This window comes from Scyliorhinus torazame, chromosome 15 (assembly GCF_047496885.1).
Source record: "Scyliorhinus torazame isolate Kashiwa2021f chromosome 15, sScyTor2.1, whole genome shotgun sequence".
In the NCBI taxonomy this organism is placed as follows: Eukaryota; Metazoa; Chordata; class Chondrichthyes; order Carcharhiniformes; family Scyliorhinidae; genus Scyliorhinus; species Scyliorhinus torazame.
In genome coordinates this window covers 104,604,040-104,625,937 of record NC_092721.1, presented here as the reverse complement: position 1 = coordinate 104,625,937, position 21,898 = coordinate 104,604,040, and the positions used below count along the sequence as shown (strand labels likewise).

Below are 21,898 nucleotides of genomic sequence, written 5' to 3'. Positions count from 1 at the left end.
AATGGGATTGCCTCCGTTGTGTTTGATGGGCCGAGTTCCATTCATGTTTAAGTCCTCTAACCCTCACACCCCATATCTTCTCCATTCTCCTCACATTCCCCATGCCCCCTCCATTTCCCCTTATACCTCCCATGCCCCCTCATATCTCCCATGACCCACTACACTCTCCATGCTGCCTATGCATCCTCTATCATTTAGGAAAGATGAAGGTGAGAAACGAGGAAGTTATAGACCTGAGATTTCAACATCTGTTGTGGGAAGTTATTGGAATCTATACTTCAGGACAGAGTGACTGAGCATTAGGAGAAATATGAGCCGATTAGAGAGAGCCAACATGGATTTATAAATGGTAGGCCTTGTCGAGTGCACCTAATTGAAGTCTTTGAGAAAGTACCTAAAGTAGTAGACAAGAGATTGTTCATTTGAACTTTCAGAAGGAATTTTCTAAGGTTCCACATAAGAGACTGCAAGATAAAACCAAAATTCACGGAATTAAAGGCAAATATTTGACCTGGTTAGGTAGGAGAAGACAGAGTAGGGATGGTGGGTATGTACTCAAATTGGAAGGAAATGGCTAGTGGTGTCCCACAAGGATCTGTACTGGAACCTCAAGTTTTCACTATATTTATTAATGCTTTAGATAACATAATAGAGAGCTTATATCCAAGTTTGATGATAACACAAAGATTGGTGACATAGTAAGAAATATAAATGAGAGAATAAAATTACAAAGATACATTGATAAACTACGTGATTGGGCAACCAGGGGTAGCTGGATTTAAATCCAGTTAACTGGGCATTTATCCGTACAAAGCCCAGGTCAGACCACATCTGGAGTACTGTGTACAGTTCTGGGCACTGCACCTTACAAAGGATAAATTGAGTCCAGTGCAATTTCACCAGAAAGATACCTGGAATCCAAGTGTTAAATTATGAGGACAGATTACAGAAACAATGAGTGGAATTTTATCACTTTTTGAATAAGTGTCAACTCAGCAGGAAAAGTGGTGTGTAGCCCACTGGCTCCACTGCTGGCTTTTCCCATCATATTTTCTGACACTTCAACAAAGAAATTCTGGAGGGGGATCCCACTTTGTCATATTGGCGGACTCTGAATGAGCCTGTCCCACTTTCAGGAGATTATAGCGGCATTTTTAAATTGCGCCCCAAGCTAAAAGATTTTTTAAAAGGACCCCCCACAATAGACATGGAGACCTAGCACCCCAGGAATCCCCCCCCATGAACACAGGTCAACCCCCCCCTCCCCCCCACAGGTCCCCACCCCAGAACCCCCCCCCCCCCCCCCCTCCAACAGACAGGGCAACCTCCCCAACGAACGCCCTCCTCCCTGGCAGTGCCCCTGGCACCATCACCAGGGGGCAGTGCTCAGGCACATGACTTCCCCCCCCCCTCTTGACTCTACTTACCTATGCAATCTCCTGACACCGACAGGGGAAATTCTAATGTGGGGGGACGATACAGTAGGAAAGCCAGCTAATGATATTTAAATACATGGTAATAGGGTTCCCGACCTTTCACGGCAGGAACCCCATCACATCATTGGCAGGGGAGGGGGGAAATCGCTGGCATAAAAAACATTTGGGGAGTCAAGATGTATTCTCCAGCCCATCGAAGGTGGAGAATCCCGGCCAATGTTTGTATTCCCTGGAAGATGTAAGATTAAGGAGTGATTTGACTGAGGTTTTTAGGATTTTGAAAAGACTTGACAGGTTAGATACGGAGAAACTCTACTGGCGGAGGGTCTTGCACTGGAGGGTATAAACTTAAAATCAGAGCTCGAAATTTGGGCCATAATTTTCCCCTCCTGCCATAAGTTCCCTAATAGGAGCGGAACCTGGAATGATCCCTGCCAAAGAGAGGGGCAGGCCGTTACACACAACTCCCTGACAATTTAATGATGAATGCTTATGGTTCATGATGCACCTTCTGGCGAGGTAGGTACGAAGTCACGCACCCCACGTTATGTTCGGGTATCATATTTAAAAGGCACCGGAATAGCCAGTGAATCAGAATGCCAGAACGTCAAAGCACTGAGATGGCCTGGAGCAGGCACCAAGCACTGACCTCACACTTCAGCAATGCCTCTCTGCAGACTCTCTTCTGGGCCATGAAGGACTTGTGGGATGTTCTCTTTCCCACACCAGCCTGGGAGCAGGTCACCATGGTGTACAGTGCCAAAGTATTACTGAGGAGGGCCACCCTGCAGTGCAGGAAATGGATTGATGATTTACTCTGCATCACCAAGGTAAGTGAACCTTCTGCTCGCTAAAATCATTTTCTGAATCTTGCATGGTGTATGAGCGTAAATGGCAAAGCCAGCATCTGTGCTGACCATCCCTAAAAACCCTTAAGATGCTGGAGTTTAGGAGAATGTAGGGGGATCTCTCGATGCAAGAAGGATGTTCCTGATGGTGGGGTTATCCAGAACCTGGGGCGGGATTTTCCATAATCGGCACGATGTCCGCCGACCAGCGACAAAAACGGCGCAAATCAGTCCGGCATCGCGCCGCCCCAAAGGTGCGGAATTCTCCACATCTTGAGGGGCCGAGCCCTTACCTTGAGGGGCTAGGCCCGCGCCAGACTGATTTCCACTCTGCCAGCTGGCGGGAAAGGCCTTTGGTGCCCCGCCAGCTGGCGCGGAAATGACTTTGCCGGGCGGCGCATGCGCGGGAGCGTCAGCGGACGCTCACAGCATCCCCGCGCATGCGCAGTGGAGGGGGTCTCTTCCGCCTCCGCCATAGTGGAGACCATGGCGAAGGCGGAAGGAAAAGAGTGCCCCCACGGCACAGGCCCGCCCGCGGATCGGTGGGCCCCGATCGTGGGCCAGGCCACCGTGGGGGCACCCCCCGGGGCCAGATCGCCCCGCGCCCCCCCCCAAAGACCCCGGAGCCCCCCCACGCCGCCGTGTCCCGCCGTCCCAAAAGTGGTTCAATCCACGCCGGCTGGCATGGGTTGACAGCGGCGGGACTTAGGCCCATCGCGGACTGGAGAATCGCCAGGGGATTCCCGCCGACCGGCGGCTGCGATTTCCGCCCTCGCTGAATCACCGGTGGCGGAGAATTTGCGACACGGCGGGGGCGGTGGGGGGGCGGAGAATCGCGCCCCAGGAGTCACAGTCTGAGGATACGGGGTAGATCATTTAGGACAGAGGTGAGCAGACATTTCTTCACCCAGAGAATGATCGGCCTGTGGAACTCCTTACCACAGGAAGTAGTTGAGGCTGGTGGGATTCTCCGTCCGCTGCACCAGTTTTCTGGTGTGGCACGTCCCTGCCAGCAGCAGGATTTTCCGTCCCACCAGCCGGCCAATGGGGTTTCCCATTATGGGCATCCCCACGCCGTCGAGAAATCCCCGGGTGTGGGTGTGATGGCGGCGCAACGGAGAATCCCGTCAGCGGAGAATCCAAACCCGTTTGTTTTTAAGAAGCAGTTAGATATATGGACTATGGACCCTGACAATATTCCAGAGTGGTACTGAAGAATTGTGTTCCAGAACTAGCCACACTCCTAGCCACACTGTTCTGGTACAACTACAACATCGGGAATATGTGCAGGAATATGGAAAATTGCTCAGGTATGTCCTGTCCAAAGAGAACAGGACAAATCCATTCCAACCGCTTACCTCCCCATTAGTCTACTCTCGATCAACAGCAAAGTGATGGAAGGTATTGTCAATAGTGTTGTCAAGTGGCACGTAAAACAATCATGTTTGCTCACTGACACGCAGTTTAGGTTCTGCCAGGGTCACTCCATCCTACCTCATTGCAGCATTGGACCAAACATGAACAAAAGACCAAACTCATGAGATGAGGTGAGAGTGACTGCACTTGACATCAAGGCAGTATTTGACTGAGTGCAGCATCAAAGAGCCTGAGCAAAACTGGAGTCAATGGGAATCAGCGGAAAGCTCTCTACTGGTTGGGGCCATACTTAACACAAAGAAAGTTGGTTGTGATTGTTGGAGACCAATCGTCTCAGTACGAGGTTATCAGGAGTTCCTCAGGTTAGTGTACGAGGTCCAATCATCTTCAGCTGCGTTATCAATGACCTTCCCTCCATCATAAGATTAGAAGTAGAGATGTTTGCCGTTGATTTAATAATTTGCAGTACCATTTGCGACTCCTCAGACACAGAAGCAGTCCATGTCCAAATGCAACCATACCTGGATAACAGGCAGGTTTGGGCTGATAAATAGAAAGTAAAATTTGCACCACACATCTCCTAGAAGGGAGAATCTAACCATCGCCCCTTAACATTCTGAAACGAAAGGGAAAATGCTGGAAAATCTCAGCAGGTCTGGCAGCATCTGTAGGGAGAGAAAAGAGCTAATGTTTCGAGTTCAATGACTCTTTGTCAAAGCTAACAGACGGAGAATGTGGGGAATATTTATACTGTGGAGTGAGAATGAAAGATGAGTCATAGCCACAGAAACCCAGGGAAACAGAGTGCTAATAGCCACAGCATCCACAGTAATTTGCTTTTATCCAGTGCTTAACTCACTGCCACTTCTCTTCCAGGAATGCCTACCCTGAAGAAATACTGCTCTTCTCTCCGACAAGATTTTCGTATGTCCCTCCCTTACTATCCACCTTCACTGCTTTCCATTTCTCTCTTACTGTTGGACAAGGTAGTTATCAAGACTCACTTCCACAGCCATATTTCCTTCCTCAGTGACTGTCTTCGTCTCCGACTTACCCCACGGGGATTTCAACTTAAATTTCATCCTGCATGTAACCTCCAGGATTACAGGTACCTCCAGGATGTACAACATTCTTCCAACTGCTGCTCTCGCCGCATCCTGAAAGCCACACTCAGTACCCTCCGCCGCCACATGAAGATGTGGTGATCCACTGTAATAGGAGCTTTAAGGTAGGACCTGCACTACAGGTTCGCCGGTAGATCCTGCCGGCTGGCTCCACCCATGGGGAACTGTATAAACATGCATGACCTCCAGTGCCCTGCCATTTCGCCAGCTGCAGCAGGAGGCCACGCATCTGACTGTAATAAAGCCACAGTTGTATTCAACTTTAGTCTTTGTGAAATTGATCGTGCATCAATTTATTACAGTCAGATTTTCCACAGAATGGATATCCGAATTAAGCCCAATCGCCTGCAGCTGGATCCGCACTCGCCCGACGCCAGGAAAGACTTTACTCACTGGCTAGCGTGTTTCGAGGCCTACATCAACGCGGCGGACCCCGAGCCAACGGAGGCTCAGAAGATAAACGTCCTGTACTCCAGACTGAGCTCCAGCGTGTTCCTGTTGATCCAAGACGCCACGAGTTAAACAAAAGTAATGGAACTCCTCAAAGAACACTACACGCAGAAGGCGAACACGCTCTTCGCCAGGCATGTACTTGCCACCCACTCGCAACTACCTGGTGAGTCCATTGAACACTTCTGGCGGGCCCTAATTCCACTCGTCCGGGACTTGGACTGTCAGGCTGTCACGGCCGCCGAACACGCGAATCTCCTCATGCGCGATGACTTTGTGACGGGGATTGCGTTGGACCGCATCCGAGAACGATTGCTGGAAGGGGCCACGCTCGAACTGGCGGAGACAAAAACCTTGGCGCTCTCCATGACGGTCGCATCCCGTAACGTACAATCGTACCACTCCCGCTGCGCTGCCCACCCTCCAACCCATCCTACCCCTCCTGGACCCCGCCGACGACCTCCTCAGCCGGGGCCCTGCCTTCGCAATACGCCTGCGCCGCACGCCGATCCGCGCACCCCGGGGGATCCCGCTGCTACTTCTGCGGTCAGCAGAAGCATCCCCGCCAACACTGCCCGGCCCGCACTGCAGTTTGTAAAGCCTGCAGTAAAAAGGGCCACTTCGCGGCTGTGTGCCAGGCCCGTGCAGTCGCTGCGATCGTGCCCGCTATCGCCCCCTCCCCCACGCACAATGGGAGCCGCCATCTTCTCCTCCCGGGTCCATGTGCGACCAATGGGCGCCGCCATCTTGTCCCCCTTCGGCCACGTGCGCCCCATGGGCGCCGCCATCTTGTCCCGACCCCGCAATGTGCGCACCATGGGCGCCGCCATCTTGTCCCGACCCCGCAATGTGCGCAGCATGGGCGCCGCCATCTTGTTCCCCACAGGGTCCCCGGACATACCGACATCGGAACCGCACACGCTCGCCATCCAAAGCATCCAATGGCTACCCGCAGCTCGCTTCGATGACGCTGGACCAATCTTGCCTGCACAACCTGGCCACCGCGTCGACACCGGTTAAAATCAACGGCCACGCGACCTCGTGCCTGCTGGACTCCGGGAGTACTGAAAGCTCCGTTCACCCAGATACGGTAAGGCGCTGCTCCCTCGCGGTCCACCCTGCCAATCTAAGGATCTCCCTAGCCTCCAGATCCCACTCCGTCCCGATCCGAGGCTTTTGTACAGTCACCCTCACAGTCCAGGGTGTAACGTCCGCCTCTATGTCCTTCTTAATCTCTGTGCTGCACTCCTGTTGGGCCTGGACTTCCAGTGCAACCTCCAAAGCCTCACCCTCAAAGTTGGCGGGCCCTTACACCCCCTTACCATTTGCGGCCTCGCGACCCTCAAGGTCGATCCCCCCTCCCTTTTTGCCAATCTAACTGCGGATTGCAAGCCCGTTGCCATTAGGAGCAGGACTGCATCCCTTTCTCTCAACTCCTTCGCCTCGGTCATATTTGTGTCACTTTCCAAAATGGTGCTTCGAAAATGTGTTCCTTCTTCCTCAACCGTGATTTCCCACCTACCGTTGTTGACAGGGCCCTCAACAGTGTGCGGTCTATCTCCCTCGCCACTACCCTCGCTCCCTCCCAGAACAAGGATAGAGCCTCCCTCGTCCTCACATTTCATCCCAACAGCCTCCGTATAAAGCATAATCCTCCGCCATTTTCACCAACTTCAGCGTGATGCCATCACCAAACGCATCTTCCCTTCACTCCCTCTTTCAGCATTCCGCAGAGACCGTTCCCTCCGAGATAATCTAGTCCACTCCTCCATCATACCCAATGCCTCTCCCATGACCTATGACACCTTCCCATGTAATCGCAGAAGGTGTAACACCTGCCCCATTACCTCTTCCATGCTTAACATCCCAGGTCCAAAACACTCATTCCAGGTTAAGCAGCGTTCACTTGCACCTCTTCCAATCTGGTCTATTGCATTCGTTGCTCCCAATGTGGTCTCCTCTATATCGGAGAGACCAAACTCAGACCGGGTGAACGCTTTGCTGAGCACCTTCGGTCTGTGCGCATTCAGGACCCTGACCTTCCCGTTGCTTGCCATTTTAACAAAAGACCCTGCTCCCATGACCACATGTCTGTTCTTGGCCTGCTGCAATGTTCCAGTGAAGCTCAACACAAACTGGAGGAACAACATCTCACCGTCCAGTTAGGCACGCTACAGCCTTCCGGTCTCAACATCGAATTCAACAACTTCAGATGATTAGCTCTACCGCACCTCGACCCATTTGTTTTTATCCCATTTCATTTCAACTGTCTCTTACCATTTCTTTCTTTCTTAATACATATTTAACCCCCCCCCCCAATCTTATCCACCTTTCCTTACCCCTTCTCCACTTTGTTTCCCCCTTCCCCTCCCCCCACATCTCCATTTGTCACAGTTTAGCCTCTGATGTTAGTTTCTCTGCTGTTAGGCCTCTCACACCTTTTGTGCTCTCTGGGGACTGCCGTTAGCACTCTTTTCCCTTGGTTTCTGTAGCTATTAGCACCCCGTTTCCCTGGGTTTCTGCAGCTATGACCCATCTTTCATTTTCACTCCACAGTATAAATATTCCCCACATTCTCTGACTGTTAGCTTTGACAAAGAACTGCTGAGATTTTCCAGCATTTTCTCTTTCGCCCCTTAACATTCAATGGTACTACCATCACTGAAACCACACTAGCAACACCCTGGGGGTTACCATTGATTAGATGATACTTAACTGGACTATCCATATAAAGTGTGGCTACAACAGCAAGTCAGAGGCTTGGAATTCTGCTGCGGGAAACTCACCTGCTGACTCCCCAAAGCACAGATCAGGAGTGCGATGGACATTCTCTATTTGCCTGGATGAGTGCTGCGCAACAACGCTCTGAGCATGAAGGCTGCAAGGGAGAAGTGAAGCAAAGCTGATTTTTACTTTTTTTAAAGCTACAGCTGCCTGGCCATAATCCGAGGGGAGCAACCCTTCCAGTGGATGACCAGCAGCAGCAGCTGTGGCCCGGTGGGCCTAGGGGTGGGGCTCCCTTGCTTAATCTTTCATGCCTACCCCTCCAGCCTGCCCTGAGCCTATCAGGTTGGTCTGGACTAGTCTCAATCAATATACAATGATCTCCTTGTAAACAGCTGACTAAAAATTCCAGTCAGAGAGGAAATGGAGCTGCAATAGGCCCTTTATTTGACATTAATTGGCCTGAGTTGGCTCCCCGCCCCCAAGCCACCCTAATTCTTGAGGGTCATGGCTGCAAATCAGCATGGATGTCAGTGACGCCAAATTCCACAACTGATCCTAACCCGATTTATTACCCATTTAAAAGTCTGAGCAGTGATTCTATTTTGGTTACAGTCAGGTAAGTAAAAGTATCTTCTCATCCTTCCCTTGTTACCTTTCCTGCCTGGCAATACATTTCTTAGAAATGGGGTTATTCCACATGCAGGGTAATTACACTCAGCTTTCCCTCTCCATCACCTCTTCTATTTGATTGATTTGATTTGATTTATTGTCACATGTACTGAAGTACAGTGAAAAGTATTTTTCTGCGGCCGAGGAACGTACACAGTACGTACATAGTAGACAAAAGAAAAATCAACAGGGAACATTGACAAATGGTACATCGACAAAACAGTGATTGGTTACAGTGTGATTACAGGGGCCAAACAAAACAAACAAAGCAAATGCATGAGCAAGAGCAGCATAGGGCGTCATGAATAGCCTTCTTACAGGGAACAGATCAGTCCGAGGGGGAGTCGTTGAGGAGTCTTGTAGCTGTGGGGAAGAAGCTGTTCCTATGTCTGGATGTGCGAGTCTTCAGACTTCTGTACCTTCTGCCTGATGGAAGGGTCTGGAAGAAGGCAATGCCTGGGTGGGAGGGGTCTCTGATAATGCTGTCTGGCTTCCTGAGGCAGTGAGAGGTGTATATTTTTGTCAGATATCCTGTCATGAAGGAGCTACAATTTCCTCCAGTTAAATATTAGGATGACTAAAGCCATATCACGAACTCTGCACCCTAGTAACTAATTTTGATCACCACTTCCTTGTTTCTGGTTGAATCAGATTGTTTGCACTTTTGGTGTCCTATTTGATCCTCAGCTGTGCTTCTAACTCAATGTACTTTCCATTACAAAGAGATGCCTATTTTCAGCTCAGTAACATTACCCACCTTTACTCCTGCATCAACCCATTTACTGCCCAACGCTGTTCAATACTCTAAACTCCTCCAGACACAATGGCCCAAATCCTCCTGTCTCCGGATCATCAGAGCACAAACGTGCAGTGGAAGATATGCTTCAGGACCCTTCAGAACTCCTGCTGAGTGGACCAACATGGAAATTGTCCAGCAAACTTTCAATGGGTATTTCCCCACTGCCTGGGATCCTGCACAAATATCTTCAATTCTGAGCTGGAGTTGAAGACTTGGGACAGATCCACATAACCGACTTTGATAGTTAGCCAGGAAATGTGATAGTTTAAAACCTGGTCTAACACTTGGGTAGCTCCATAATTGACTTTAACCCTCCCAATCATCCCATAATTGGGAGAACGTGCAGACTCCGCAAAGCCATTGACCCAAGCCAGGAATCGAACTTGGAACCCTGGTGCTGTGAAGCAACTGTGCAAACCACTGTGCTACCCTGCTGCGTGTTCTTGGCACTAATCCTCCTTGCAGGTCTTTCTGTGGATTCCTCTGCTGATGGAAGTTCTTCTGGATGCTGCATCAGAAGTTTTCCTTTTTAAAAAATACTTTTACCATGTATTTGGCAGTTGTCTGTCTGACCAGAAATGAAGTAGTTCTGATGATGATCGGTAGATTTGGACCATTGACTCCAATGCTCTCTTGGCCAAACCTTCTATCACCAAACCATAGTCAACTTCAGGTCTGTTGTTAATAACCTAACCTGAGCCTGGACCAGGACCCAATCACCAATCACCGTAGTCCATGCTGACCTAAATCAGTCCCCAGCAATTTAACATTCTCAGAATTGTGCGTCAATCCCTTCATCTTCTTGTTCATCCTTATTTTTGTGATGTTGATAGAAAATTAAATTACGAGAGGGGAATGTTAAATGAGCCACCGATTTATAATCACCTCTCAAAGACCAATTACACAGACCAAAGCCTGGAATGACAGAGACTGAAATACTCTTTTCTTGCATAGCCACAGACATGAAAGGAGCTTTTACTTTAAATATTTATTGCTATGTATTTTAAAGTTGTACAAAACTAATCAGAGGGTGGATTCTCTGCCGGCAGCGGAGTTCCCGATGTGGCGGAGAGTTGTGTGTCGGACAAAAAACAGGATTGGCGCTCGATACACCAGGCCCCTGCCAGTGGCAGCAACAAGCTAAATGTCCTGCTCTGGCAAATGGATGATTTGAACTCGTTTGCATCTGAGTAATAGGCTGGGCGCTCAATTCTCCACACTTCTATGATTCTGCGGCCCTCTTGGCCAGAATCCATGTGGACGTGGATTGGTGCAAGTATTTTTAAGCGTGGCCCTGACACATTGCACCTTGCGTTGGGTCAAGGGGGTACATGTGTAATGTAGGTGCCCCCAAAGTTCATCGGAGGGCCTGCTTCCCCCCACAATGCAAATCCTGCCTAGTCTACCCCCCAGATCCCCCATTAGGCTCCCTTTGGAGCCCCCATAAGACCCTCATATCAGAGACCCTCGCCATATCAGTGACCCTCCCATATCCAATATCCCTCAGTAGAGACCCTACATAACAGACACCCCCTGAGAGACTCCCCCACATCAGATACTCCCGATATTAGACACCTCCCAATAGAAACTTACCATATCAGAGACCTCCATAACAGAGAGTCCCATAAGTGACCCCCCCACATCAGAGACCACCCCCCCCCCACCCCCCCAACAGGTACCCTGCCTGGAAGTTAAAGAGTGGTCCAGGCAGAAACAGTGAAAAATCACTGCTTTTTCACTTGCAAATCCCTTTCACCTGCAGCCTGAGAGAGGTGTAGAAAGCAGCAGTTGTTATTTTATTGAAAGCCGAAACACATCAAAAGTCTTGAAACCCCCTCTGATCCTTTGATCTGGGAGGATTCTATTCACTTTCAAAGAAAAAAGCCAAATAGGCTGGAATTGACAGGGTAATAGCTTCCAGACAGCTAGGTGTCTGGATTGTTTATTTTCATCACCCCTCACACTTGAATGCATCTCAAATACTCTGCTGTGAACCGAACCACAATGGTTATAAACAACTGGCTATGATTGACAGGTCATCACCACATCCAAAACAGTTAAGTGTTTTCTGCTGAGAAAAAGATGAAGTGAAAGCACTTAGCTCCTAGCTGTTTATAAACATTGTGGGGTCTCTGATATGGGGGAATCTCTGGTATGGTGGTCTGATGGGAGATGTCTCTGATGGGGTCTGGTGAGGGATGGTGGCGGGCTCAGGTCACCCTCATGCTTGCAGTGCCATGTGGGGGGGAGGGGGCGGCCCTGCAATTCCTGTGATGGTGGTGGTGGGGGTGTAGAGGATGCCCTTATTTGTCTGCAGGGAGGCGGGGCAGGATTTGCATTGTGGGGGTGGTGGAGTGGGGCCAGCTGTTGGACCTTGGTATCGAGCCACCCACTCAAAAGTATCCCGGAACAGTATCCCGCGAGCTACCCACCATGCATAAGTTTGCATAAGAGAGAATAATCACTCCTGGCCGCTGTTCCTAGTGCCAGTGCAGACCTGGAGCGATTCTACTGTGGCGGGAGAACATAGGATGGGATTCTCTGTTGCCCGACGCCGAAATTGTATTCGGTGATCGGGCAGAGAATCCCTTTTGACGCCGAAATCGGGGGCGGCGCCTGTTTTCGGATGCTCCGGCCCTCCAAAACAGCATCATCGCGAATAAGCCGCACACCGCTGAGACGGCCTCAGGACGTCACCTGAAAGCCCTCCCCCGAGCCCATAGTCTCCAAAATGGAGAATCCTGTCCCAGAGCTATCAGCTGGTTTCCCCATCAATTCTAGTAATGGACTTTATTGATCCTACTTAAGCAAGATATATCCACTCAGATGGTTTACAAACTCTAGCTGGCCTGTGATTCACATCACCTTGGAAACCATGTTTTGTGTATGTATGTCATTTTTCCCATTTTCTGCCCAAAGACATTTTTAAATCAAATTTATCGTGTTTCACTTTCATCAACACCCCTATAATTTTTCTGTGGTCTGCACAACATATGCCTACATTCTTGCCATTAGAGCACCGCCTATTATACAATGATTATTATTCATGTTATTCAACCTTCTCAAACTTGCCTCACGCCTGAAGTGTGGTGACCCTCTGGTTAAATCACCATCTGTCAGCTCTTTTTCAAAAGGGGAGAGCAACCTATGGTCCTCGGGGACTATGTCGACTTTCATTTCAACTTTCATTTCATTATACAATGGGAAATTTGATAGATTTAACGACTCATTTTGGGCATTAAAGGAAGGGGTTCAAATCAATTGACCGCACTCATAATCTGAATGCTCTAGTTTCTATTTCTGGTGGGTGAAATGGTTTACTATTTTAAATAAGATTGATTGGAAGGAATCATATCATGAGAACAACCAATGGCTTTGACCATTATCCCCTTGCTTGGTGTTAATAGAAACACACAATCCAACTGTAGCACCGTTTTATTTCCGTGGGCATAGACAAATTGTATAAAATACCATGAGAAATAAAACAAAACGATCAATTTGACAGTCATTTTCTTTTAACTGCCAGAACCAGAGATGCAAAACATTGCTTTGCAACAATGAAAGTAAAACAGGACAAGAAATAGAAATCCAGAAAATGATGAATTGAGAAGAAAAATAAATAAACCACAAATCATCAGTTGTGCCCAAACAATCCAAACCAAGTCAAGTTTCAGGTTCCCTCTGCAGATCAAATCTGAACTAGCCTAAAGCAGATTGATCCCGGTTCAGTATTTCAGGTACTATTAAGGAGGAATTGATTGAGCCGAAAATTTTGCTATTAACATAATATTTTAGTACATTTTGGCTGTGTAGTGATAATAAAGAACAACTGGTTTTAGACAAGTGTCCTCCTCGCACATTATTCATTCCTCCCACTGACTCATATACAATATTCCATCCATTGAAACATATTTTCAGTAACTGTACTTTCTAGGCCGGCAGGGTGGCACAGTGGTCAGCACAGCTGCCTCACAGCACCAGGGACCTGAGTTTGATTCCGACCTCGGGCGACTGTGTGGAGTTTGCACATTCTCCCCGTGTCTTTGTGGGTTTTCTCCGGGTGCTCCGGTTTCCTCCCACGGTCCAAAGTTATGCAGGTTAGGTGGATTGGTTAGGGTAAATTGCCATTTTGGTTGGGGTTTCAGGAATAGGGCTGGGGATTGGGCCGAGGCAGGGTGGTCTTTTGAAGGGCAGACTTGATGGGCTGAATGGGGTTCTTCTGCACCGCAGTGATTTCACCATTCTAACTATCTCTATGTTTTTGGCAGCAGCTAGCTGAAAACACCCGACAACAAAGCAAATCGATAAAAAATACGGTTAACACACATACACACAAACATGTAAAACGTACAAACACCTGAGTTGATATTCAAGTCCAGTACACCTTCCTCTTGCCCTGAACTCTAATCTGTTTTGCTTGCATGTATGTAAGCGTTGAAAATTAGTTACATTTGCCAAATTAATTATAGGAACATATTATACAATCAAGAGAGAATGATAAACAAACTGCAATATGCAAGAACAAATTACACTGAAAAGCAAGTTATACTATTTCTAAAATATCAGAATCATTGCCTCTGAAAAGCAGAAGGAAACGAAGAGTACTATAATGTGAAACAAATCATATCCAACGGGACTAATTAAAAGATACATCTGGTAGAGAATTGGAGAAATTTACTGGAGACACAATAAACAAACACATCCTTCACTGTTTAAACTTGAGATGCTGCTTCTTGACCGTCAAAATATATCCAGAAGATTTCATTTGAAAAGGAAATGTTGCTAATTAACATATAAATCCACATACTTCTAGACATAGCAACAATTTATTTCTCACAGTGCTTGAACAGAACAGATTTATTAAAAACTTTGCAGTTTGCTGAAGAAATACAAATTGATTTCAGAATGCTTGCAACTCAGTATAGCCAAAACCAAAACATAATTTGTAAATCTCCAACTGTATGGGGAACTCAGACTGCTATTACGTTATTCCTATGAACAAGTAAATATCTTTCTCTGAGCCAGTACCTCACTGCATCTTCAACATGGTTTATCATTACTTCACAAATATGTACAAATAAAAATATTTGCCACAAAATAAATTGCATCTTACTTCAGTGAACATATACCTCACAGAAGAATATCAGATTCTCACTGCTACTTGTGTTATTTGACTTTTAATTTGTATTTTTGGACTTGATGCAGATGGAAGAAACACAACACAGTTCATTGAACTAAGGGGTTCAACAAAGGTACCATCTCATTCAAGGAGAAGATGGCTTATGGCTTATGCACAATGCCAATCTCAGGGCATTTGTAATATTTAGCTCTTTGGCATGTAACTTCGGTGTAATTCTGCTCACATATATGTCCCGGTCATGTCCAGAAATTTACTTCTGTTTCTCTATATTCTATTTTCTACCTTTTGCTGATGTTTTCAAAATAATAAACAACATTGACAATAAATCAAAAGCAAAGCATGTAAAGATTCATCACATAAACCACTGATGCACACAGCTCTAAATTGCACTAATCATGCGTGCAATCATTTCCTCATGATTGCACTGTACTCATCTTGATAAGGCCATTAACATAAAGCTTTGACTCTCCTTCCATTAGGTAGGATTTATGATAACATTATCAGTTTGATCTTACACGGCTTATGAATCATACTGAAAATGTCGTCGGGGCTTCATAAATGCTTCCGAATGTAAGCTGTATTTTCTGCAGGAAGAGAAACAGTTTGTCATGGAAACCAGACTCAGGTATCTGACAAAGAGCACTTTCCAAGTCTAGAATCACCAGAGTTATGCAAAATGTTATTACAGTTAATTTCATTTTAACACTTTACATGTATACACATGAAAGTGCTTTTGATATTTTGCACTCACTGTTCTAAAGCAGAGGTTATGTCTACATATAAACTAAAATACATACAATGATCTTTCTCCATTTACTGATATGGTAATTCAATTTTACTGAATATACATGTGCTTCAATAATAAAACAAGTAGACTTAAGCAGAAAATGTAATTACTAATACACAATTCCATTTTATTCTCCTAAGTAAATCTCACATTATTAATACTAACCTGGTGTTAAGCTGAAACACGTGTGCTTTAAATCATCTTTTCTCCGCCACTCTCACAAAATACAGCTATGAAAAATACAATTAATAATAATATTCTTTTTTGTCACAAGTAGGCTTACATTAACACTGCAATGAAGTTACTGTGAAAATCCCCTCATCGCCACATTCCGGCGCATGTTCGAGTACAGTGAGGGAGAATTCAGAATGTCCAATTCACCTAACAAGCACGTCTTTTGGGACTTATGGGAGGAAACCGGAGCACCCGGAGGAAACCCACTCAGACACAGGGAGAACGTGCAGTCTCCACACAGACAGTGACCCAAGCCGGGGATCGAACCTAGAACTCTGGAGCTGTGAAGCAACAGTGCTACCAGTATACCTATGCTTTCAAAGAAGATAATTCAGATTCATATGATGCAAATTCAAATCTTTCTTGCCAAAATTGGATGCCCAGGCAGTTGTCAGTGGGTTAGGTTGGGTGAAAAAGCATTTGTAAGGTAAGTATCTGTACTATAGATTAAATATTAGATAACTGTCCCTTTTAATCCCCTTGATGTATCTAAAAGTTATTACAAGATGCCTGATATTTAGTAAGTTGATGAGGGAAATAGAAATTATGCCATGAATGTCATATTGCTTTGAGAAACAGGGGTCTTGTGGACTGCCTATACTTCTTGTGCTGTCGTCAGATCTAGGCTCTTATGCTTCAAATGGTAAGCAATGGCCTGGATTCTCCTCCACATGCCTCTGGTAGCGAGGTTCCCGATGCAGTCGGTAATCCAGCGTCAGGGGCAAAAACCTGATTGGCGCCCTTTGCGATGCTCCAACCTTCCGCTGACGGTGGAATTGAGGTTCTTGCCCGCATGCCAGAGGGTCATTAAGACCTACTTGCATCCACTTAGCGGGCCAGGCACCAGATTCTCTGGGCTCACGTGATTCTCCAGTCCTCCAGGCTTTCAATCACGTGGGCACAGATTAAAACAAGTATGGACAAAGCAGGCCCTGATATGATGGACCTCGCCATGGACTAAGGGGATAATCCCTTCAGGGATTTTCCCCCAAAGTCCACCCGTGGGCCTCCCTCCCCCACAATGCCACCCCACCCCCACCATACCCCCTCCCCCAACACCCCCACCCTAGAGACCCCCCATTTAAGGAGACTCCCCCAGAGTCCCCTGAAATAAGAGACAGACTCAGTAGGGTGACATCTCAGGGAGACCCTCTAAGTAGGGGAACCTCCCACAGATACCTGGAAGTAGAGAGCCCCCAGAGATCCCCTGAATAGGGGGATCCCTCACAGAAACCCCTCACCAAAGGGATCCCCAGAGACCTCTAACTAAAGGGACTCCCCCGATTCCCCCAACTAAAGGGATCCCGCCAGAGACCCCTAACTTAAGGAAGAAACCCCCTCCAGAAGCCTGGAAGATAGAGATGAATGAAGCATGCTGACACCTGCATTTGTGGAAGCTGTCAATCACAGCCCACTAGGCAAAATGAATGAATAGCTTGCAGCGAAAGGATTAGGATTAGGATTCCTACAGGACGCCATTCGACCCATTGAGTCTGCACCAACCCTCTGAAAGAGCGTCTTATCCAGGCCCACTCCCCAGCCCTAACCCCGCAGCCCCACCTAACCTGCACATTCCCAGACACTAAGGGGGAGTTTAGTATGGCCAATCCACCTAACTTGCACATCTTTGGACAGTGGGAGGAAACCGGAGCACCCTCAGGAAACCGACGCAGACATGGGGAGAACATGCAAACTCCGCACACGTCACCAAGACTGGACTCAAACCCAGGTTGTTGGTGCTGTGAGGCAGCAGTGCTAATAACTGTGCCACCATACTGCCCAAGGATCTGAAGGGGTTAAACACAGGTTGATGTTTTTCTCGTTCCAGGAATGGTCACATGATGCTTCCTCTGTCTGAGCCAGTAGGTACATGCCCATGTGAGTGTTACAGCAGTAGTTTTCTCACTGCCTCTGTCTGGACTGCACTCTAGCTTCCAGACAGGGGTCAATTTTCTGGGGACTCGGGGGGGGAGTTCCTTTTAATTAGGGAGTCTCGAGGTGTCCCTTTAGTTAGGGAGACTCGAGGGAGTCCCATCCATTAGGGGGTCTCAGGGGGTCCTTCATTAGGGGGTCTATGGGAGGTCCCATCATTAAGGGGGGTCTCAGGAGTCCCCCAATTCAGGGGAATCTGGGGCATCTCCCTATCCAGGGTGTCTCCCTATCTAAGAGTCTCTGGGGTGTCCTTCTATCCAGGGGGTCACTGGGTTGGGTCACCCCCATACTTGGGGGAAACGTAGAAAATCCGGGGGTGGAGGGCTGAATCGCAATGTGGGGGGGTGGGGTGGTTGTTCCGCGGTGTAGGGTGGTAGTAAGGGGCTGCTTTGTGGTGCCAGGGGGAGGGGGAGCGGAGGGGGGAGACAGGGAGCCGGCCGAGGGATCTCGCTATTGGGCTGCACACTCAAAATGGCGGCCCAATAGCATAATTCCCTTTGGAATCCTTCGTACATCTCACCATGCCTAAATTTGCATGCCGAGGTCTATGGAATTGATTCGTGACTTACGCTCCACTTCACCTGCGGCTGGGATTCTCAGATTTGAGGCTATGTCCGGAGCATGTATTTAGACTTATGACCAGAAAGTCGGCGTCGCCCCTACACTGAAGCTATGCCCAGTGGGGGCCTAGCAGCCACACCATGTGGCTTTACCTGCAGATACGGATGGAGAACTACGGGGTCCATGGCCGTGCATCCGCATGGTGGTGACCTGCAGTGGGCACGCCGTATAACATGGCGGACCAGGCCTGCTAGATAGTGCCCCCACTGTAACCCCCCTCGCCACCCCCGGACCACCACCACCAGACCACCAGCCCCGCCAAAGCCCCCCCGGCCAGCAGAACAGTCCGCAGTCGCCACGGGAGAGTCCCGAAAACTGTAAGCACACATCAGGAAGTCGGCCCATTCGGGGCGGAGCATCGGGAGAGGGCCACAGGTGACGTCCTTAAGCCTTCCTAACGGCGTGCGACATACTCAGCGATTATGCCATTTTTGAGGGGGCGGAGCATCCGAAAAGCAGCGCCGCCCCCGATTTCGGCGTCAAAACGGATTCTCCAGCAAATCGCTGAATGAGATTCCGGCGTCAGCAATTGAAGAATCTTGGCCATAGCCTCCCAAATGGAGAATCTTGCCCATTAATGTCTTCACATACATATATTTGTTGATAACGTTAAGAGATACTGTTGGATTTATTGAACATATTTACTGGAAAAGTCGTCCAATTAGAAGTATGGTGTGCTAAAAATTAGATTGTGCCATGATTTGATGGATCAGCATACAGGAAAATGCTGATGAACATATACACTGATATTTTTTGTGCGTTGACAGACCTGCAAGACAGCCTATCATTATTGTTAAAGAGCATGGTGAAATCTGGCTCAGACTGTTGCCATCATGACTGCCAATCGCACTGCTCAAAGGGGCAGCCAAGCTCACAAAAGCCCCCAGAAATCCGCCCTTCAGCATGATAACTAACATTGCCAAGCTATTGCCCTGTGGCAGTGGTGGCACGCTCTGCGTTGCAACGCGGCTGGTAACTGCCAGGAGACTCCGCTTTCGGGAGCTACTTGGCTCGCCACACCTCATGAGACGTTACGATGTGAAGTCCGCCCATTGTGGGCAGGATCACATTTTGGCAAATATGCATATTAGAGCGAGACAGCTGGTCTGACTCTAATATGCAGTTCCCTGAGGTAACCAAGACATTGAAATCTATCCCCTTCACCTTGGAGACCTCAGGCGAGCGTCTTTCAGTATTTATCTCCACAAATGGGGACCAGACGGGGTCTCCCAGGGTATTGGAAACCACCAGGTGCATGCCCTCTGGGCAGGGTGATACCCTGGCACAGGCACTCTGGCAGTGCCAGCCTGTTACCCTGGAAGTGCCACCTGGATCCAGCCTGGCATTGCCAAGGTACCAAGATAGCACTGCCAACTGGTAAGGGCACTGTCAAGTTTCCAGGCTTGCAGTGCCAAGCTGGCATTTTCTATGCACCGGTGATCAGGCCGGGGAGTGCCGTGCGTGGCTGTGGGGGGGGGGGGGGGATTGTGGAGGGGCCCTGGGTCCCCTTATAGTGAGTTGGGGCTTCGGGGAGTTCAGGGGAAAGTCAGGGGCCCGAGAGATCGGGATGCCACAAATGGGGTCCCGATCTCTCCCTGCACTGAGGGGTTTTGGCGAACAGGGCTCCTCAATTCAGCCTTGGCCATGCGTTCCTCGCTAAGGCCCTGTATCTAATCAGAGCCACATTAGATAACGTTGTGCTTCTTAGTGCTGCGAGAACCAGGAAACACCATAAGACCATAAGACATAGGAGTGGAAGTTAGGCCATTCGGCCCACCGAGTCCACTCCACCATTCAATCATGGCTGATTTCAACTCCATTTACCCGCTCTCTCTCCATAGCCCTTAATTCCTCGAGAAATCAAGAATTTATCAATTCTGTCTTAAAGACACTCAACGTCCCGTCCTCCACCGCCCTCTGTGGCAATGAATTCCACATACCCACCACTCTCTAGCTGAAGAAATTTCTCCTCATCTCTGTTCTAAAGTGACTCCCTTTTGTTCTAAGGCTGTGCCCCCGGGTCCTAGTCTCCCCTGCTAATGGAAACAACTTCCCTACATCCACCCTGTCTAAGCCACGTGGCTATCTAGCACGTGGCTAAATGTGCTCACTATGGGACATAGTTCCCAGTTGATTCGATCATGCCCTATATAATTTTGAACAATAGTATTAAATTTCCCCATTCATATTCTCTCCCTAAGGAACACAATCCCAACATCTCCAGTCTCTCCACATAACGAAAGTAACATCTGGTACCATATGAATGGATCTCCTGTGTACTTCCCAAAGGCTTTAGATCCACTTTATAATGCAGTAAACAGAATTGGCTATAAGGCTTCTTAAGTGTTCTCGAAAGGTGAAGCATAACTTCCTTGCTTTTGTACTCCATGCCACTAATTATAAAGTAACGGATGCTCTCTGCTTTTTGATTGCCTTGTCAATTTGTCCTGCCACCTTCAAAGATTTATACATTTAAATGCACTCCTCCTTCTGCTCCTATACTCGCCATAAAATTGTACTATGTAATTTATATTCCCTTTCCAAGTCCATCTTTCGAAATGCATTAATTCACACTTTTCGGCATTAAATTTTATCTGTCATGTGTCTGCCCATTTTAGCAGTCTGCTTATATCCTTCTGAAGTTTGTTATTATCCCCCTCATCGTTGATCACATTTCCAAGATTTGAGTTATCAAAGAACTTTGAAATATTGCATTCTATACCCATGTCCAGGTCATTAATATATATAGAAAAGAGCTGTTGCCCTAATATCAACCCCTACGGAATACCGTCCTTTAAACTTGAAAAAGATCACATACCAATATTCTCTGCTTTCTTTCTCATTCATACTTAGATTCAATTTCATAACCTGGGGCGAGATTCTCCGACCCCCCGCCGGGTCCAAAAATCGCCAGGGGCTGGCGTGAATCCCGCCTCCGCCGGTTGCCGAATGCTCCACCACCGGAGATTCGGCGGGGGCGGGAATCGCGGTTGGCCGGCCCCCCTCCGCGATTCTCCGGCCCGGATGGGCCGAAGTCCCGCCGCTAAAATGCCTGTCCCGCCGGCGTAGATTAAACCACCTACCTTACCGGCGGGACAAGGCGGCGCGGGCGGGCTCCGGGGTCCTGGGGGGGGGGCGCGGGGCGATCTGGCCCCGGGGGGTGCCCCCACGGTGGCCTGGCCCGCGATCGGGGCCCACCGATCCGCGGGCGGGCCTGTGCCGTGGGGGTACTCTTTCCCTTTCACCTTCGCCACGATCTCCACCATGGCGGAGGCGGAGGAGACTCCTTCCACTGTGCATGCACGGAAATGCCGTCAGCGGCCGCTGACGCTCCCGCGCATGCGCCGCCCGGAGATGTCATTTCCGCGCCAGCTGGCGGGGCACCAAAGGCCTTTTCTGCCAGCTGGCGGGGCGGAAATTCGTCCGGCGCAGGCCTAGCCCCTTAAGGTTGGGGCTCGGCCCCCAAAGATGCGGAGCATTCTGCACCTTTGGGGCGGCGCGATGCCCGACTGATTTGCGCCGTTTTAGGCGCCAGTCGGCGGACATCGCGCCGTTTCCGGAGAATTTCGCCCCATGTTGCCATTGTCCCTTTAACTGGCTTTGATTTTGCTAACAAATCCATAATGTAGCACTTTACTGGACACTTTTAAAAAAGTCACAACATCAACTACATTACCCTCATCAACCCTATCGTTATTTCATCAAATAACTCATTTAAGTTTGCAAGTTACAAGTTAATTTTAATAAATCCCAG

General features: G+C 48.4%; 1 protein-coding gene across 11 annotated transcripts in view; it reads right to left on the bottom strand.

The window, feature by feature from the left end:
* Positions 1 to 21,898, bottom strand: part of LOC140391729 (disks large homolog 2-like) — a 1,606,854-nt gene that overhangs the window by 439,460 nt on the left and 1,145,496 nt on the right. The gene's annotated exons all lie outside the window — the stretch shown is intronic.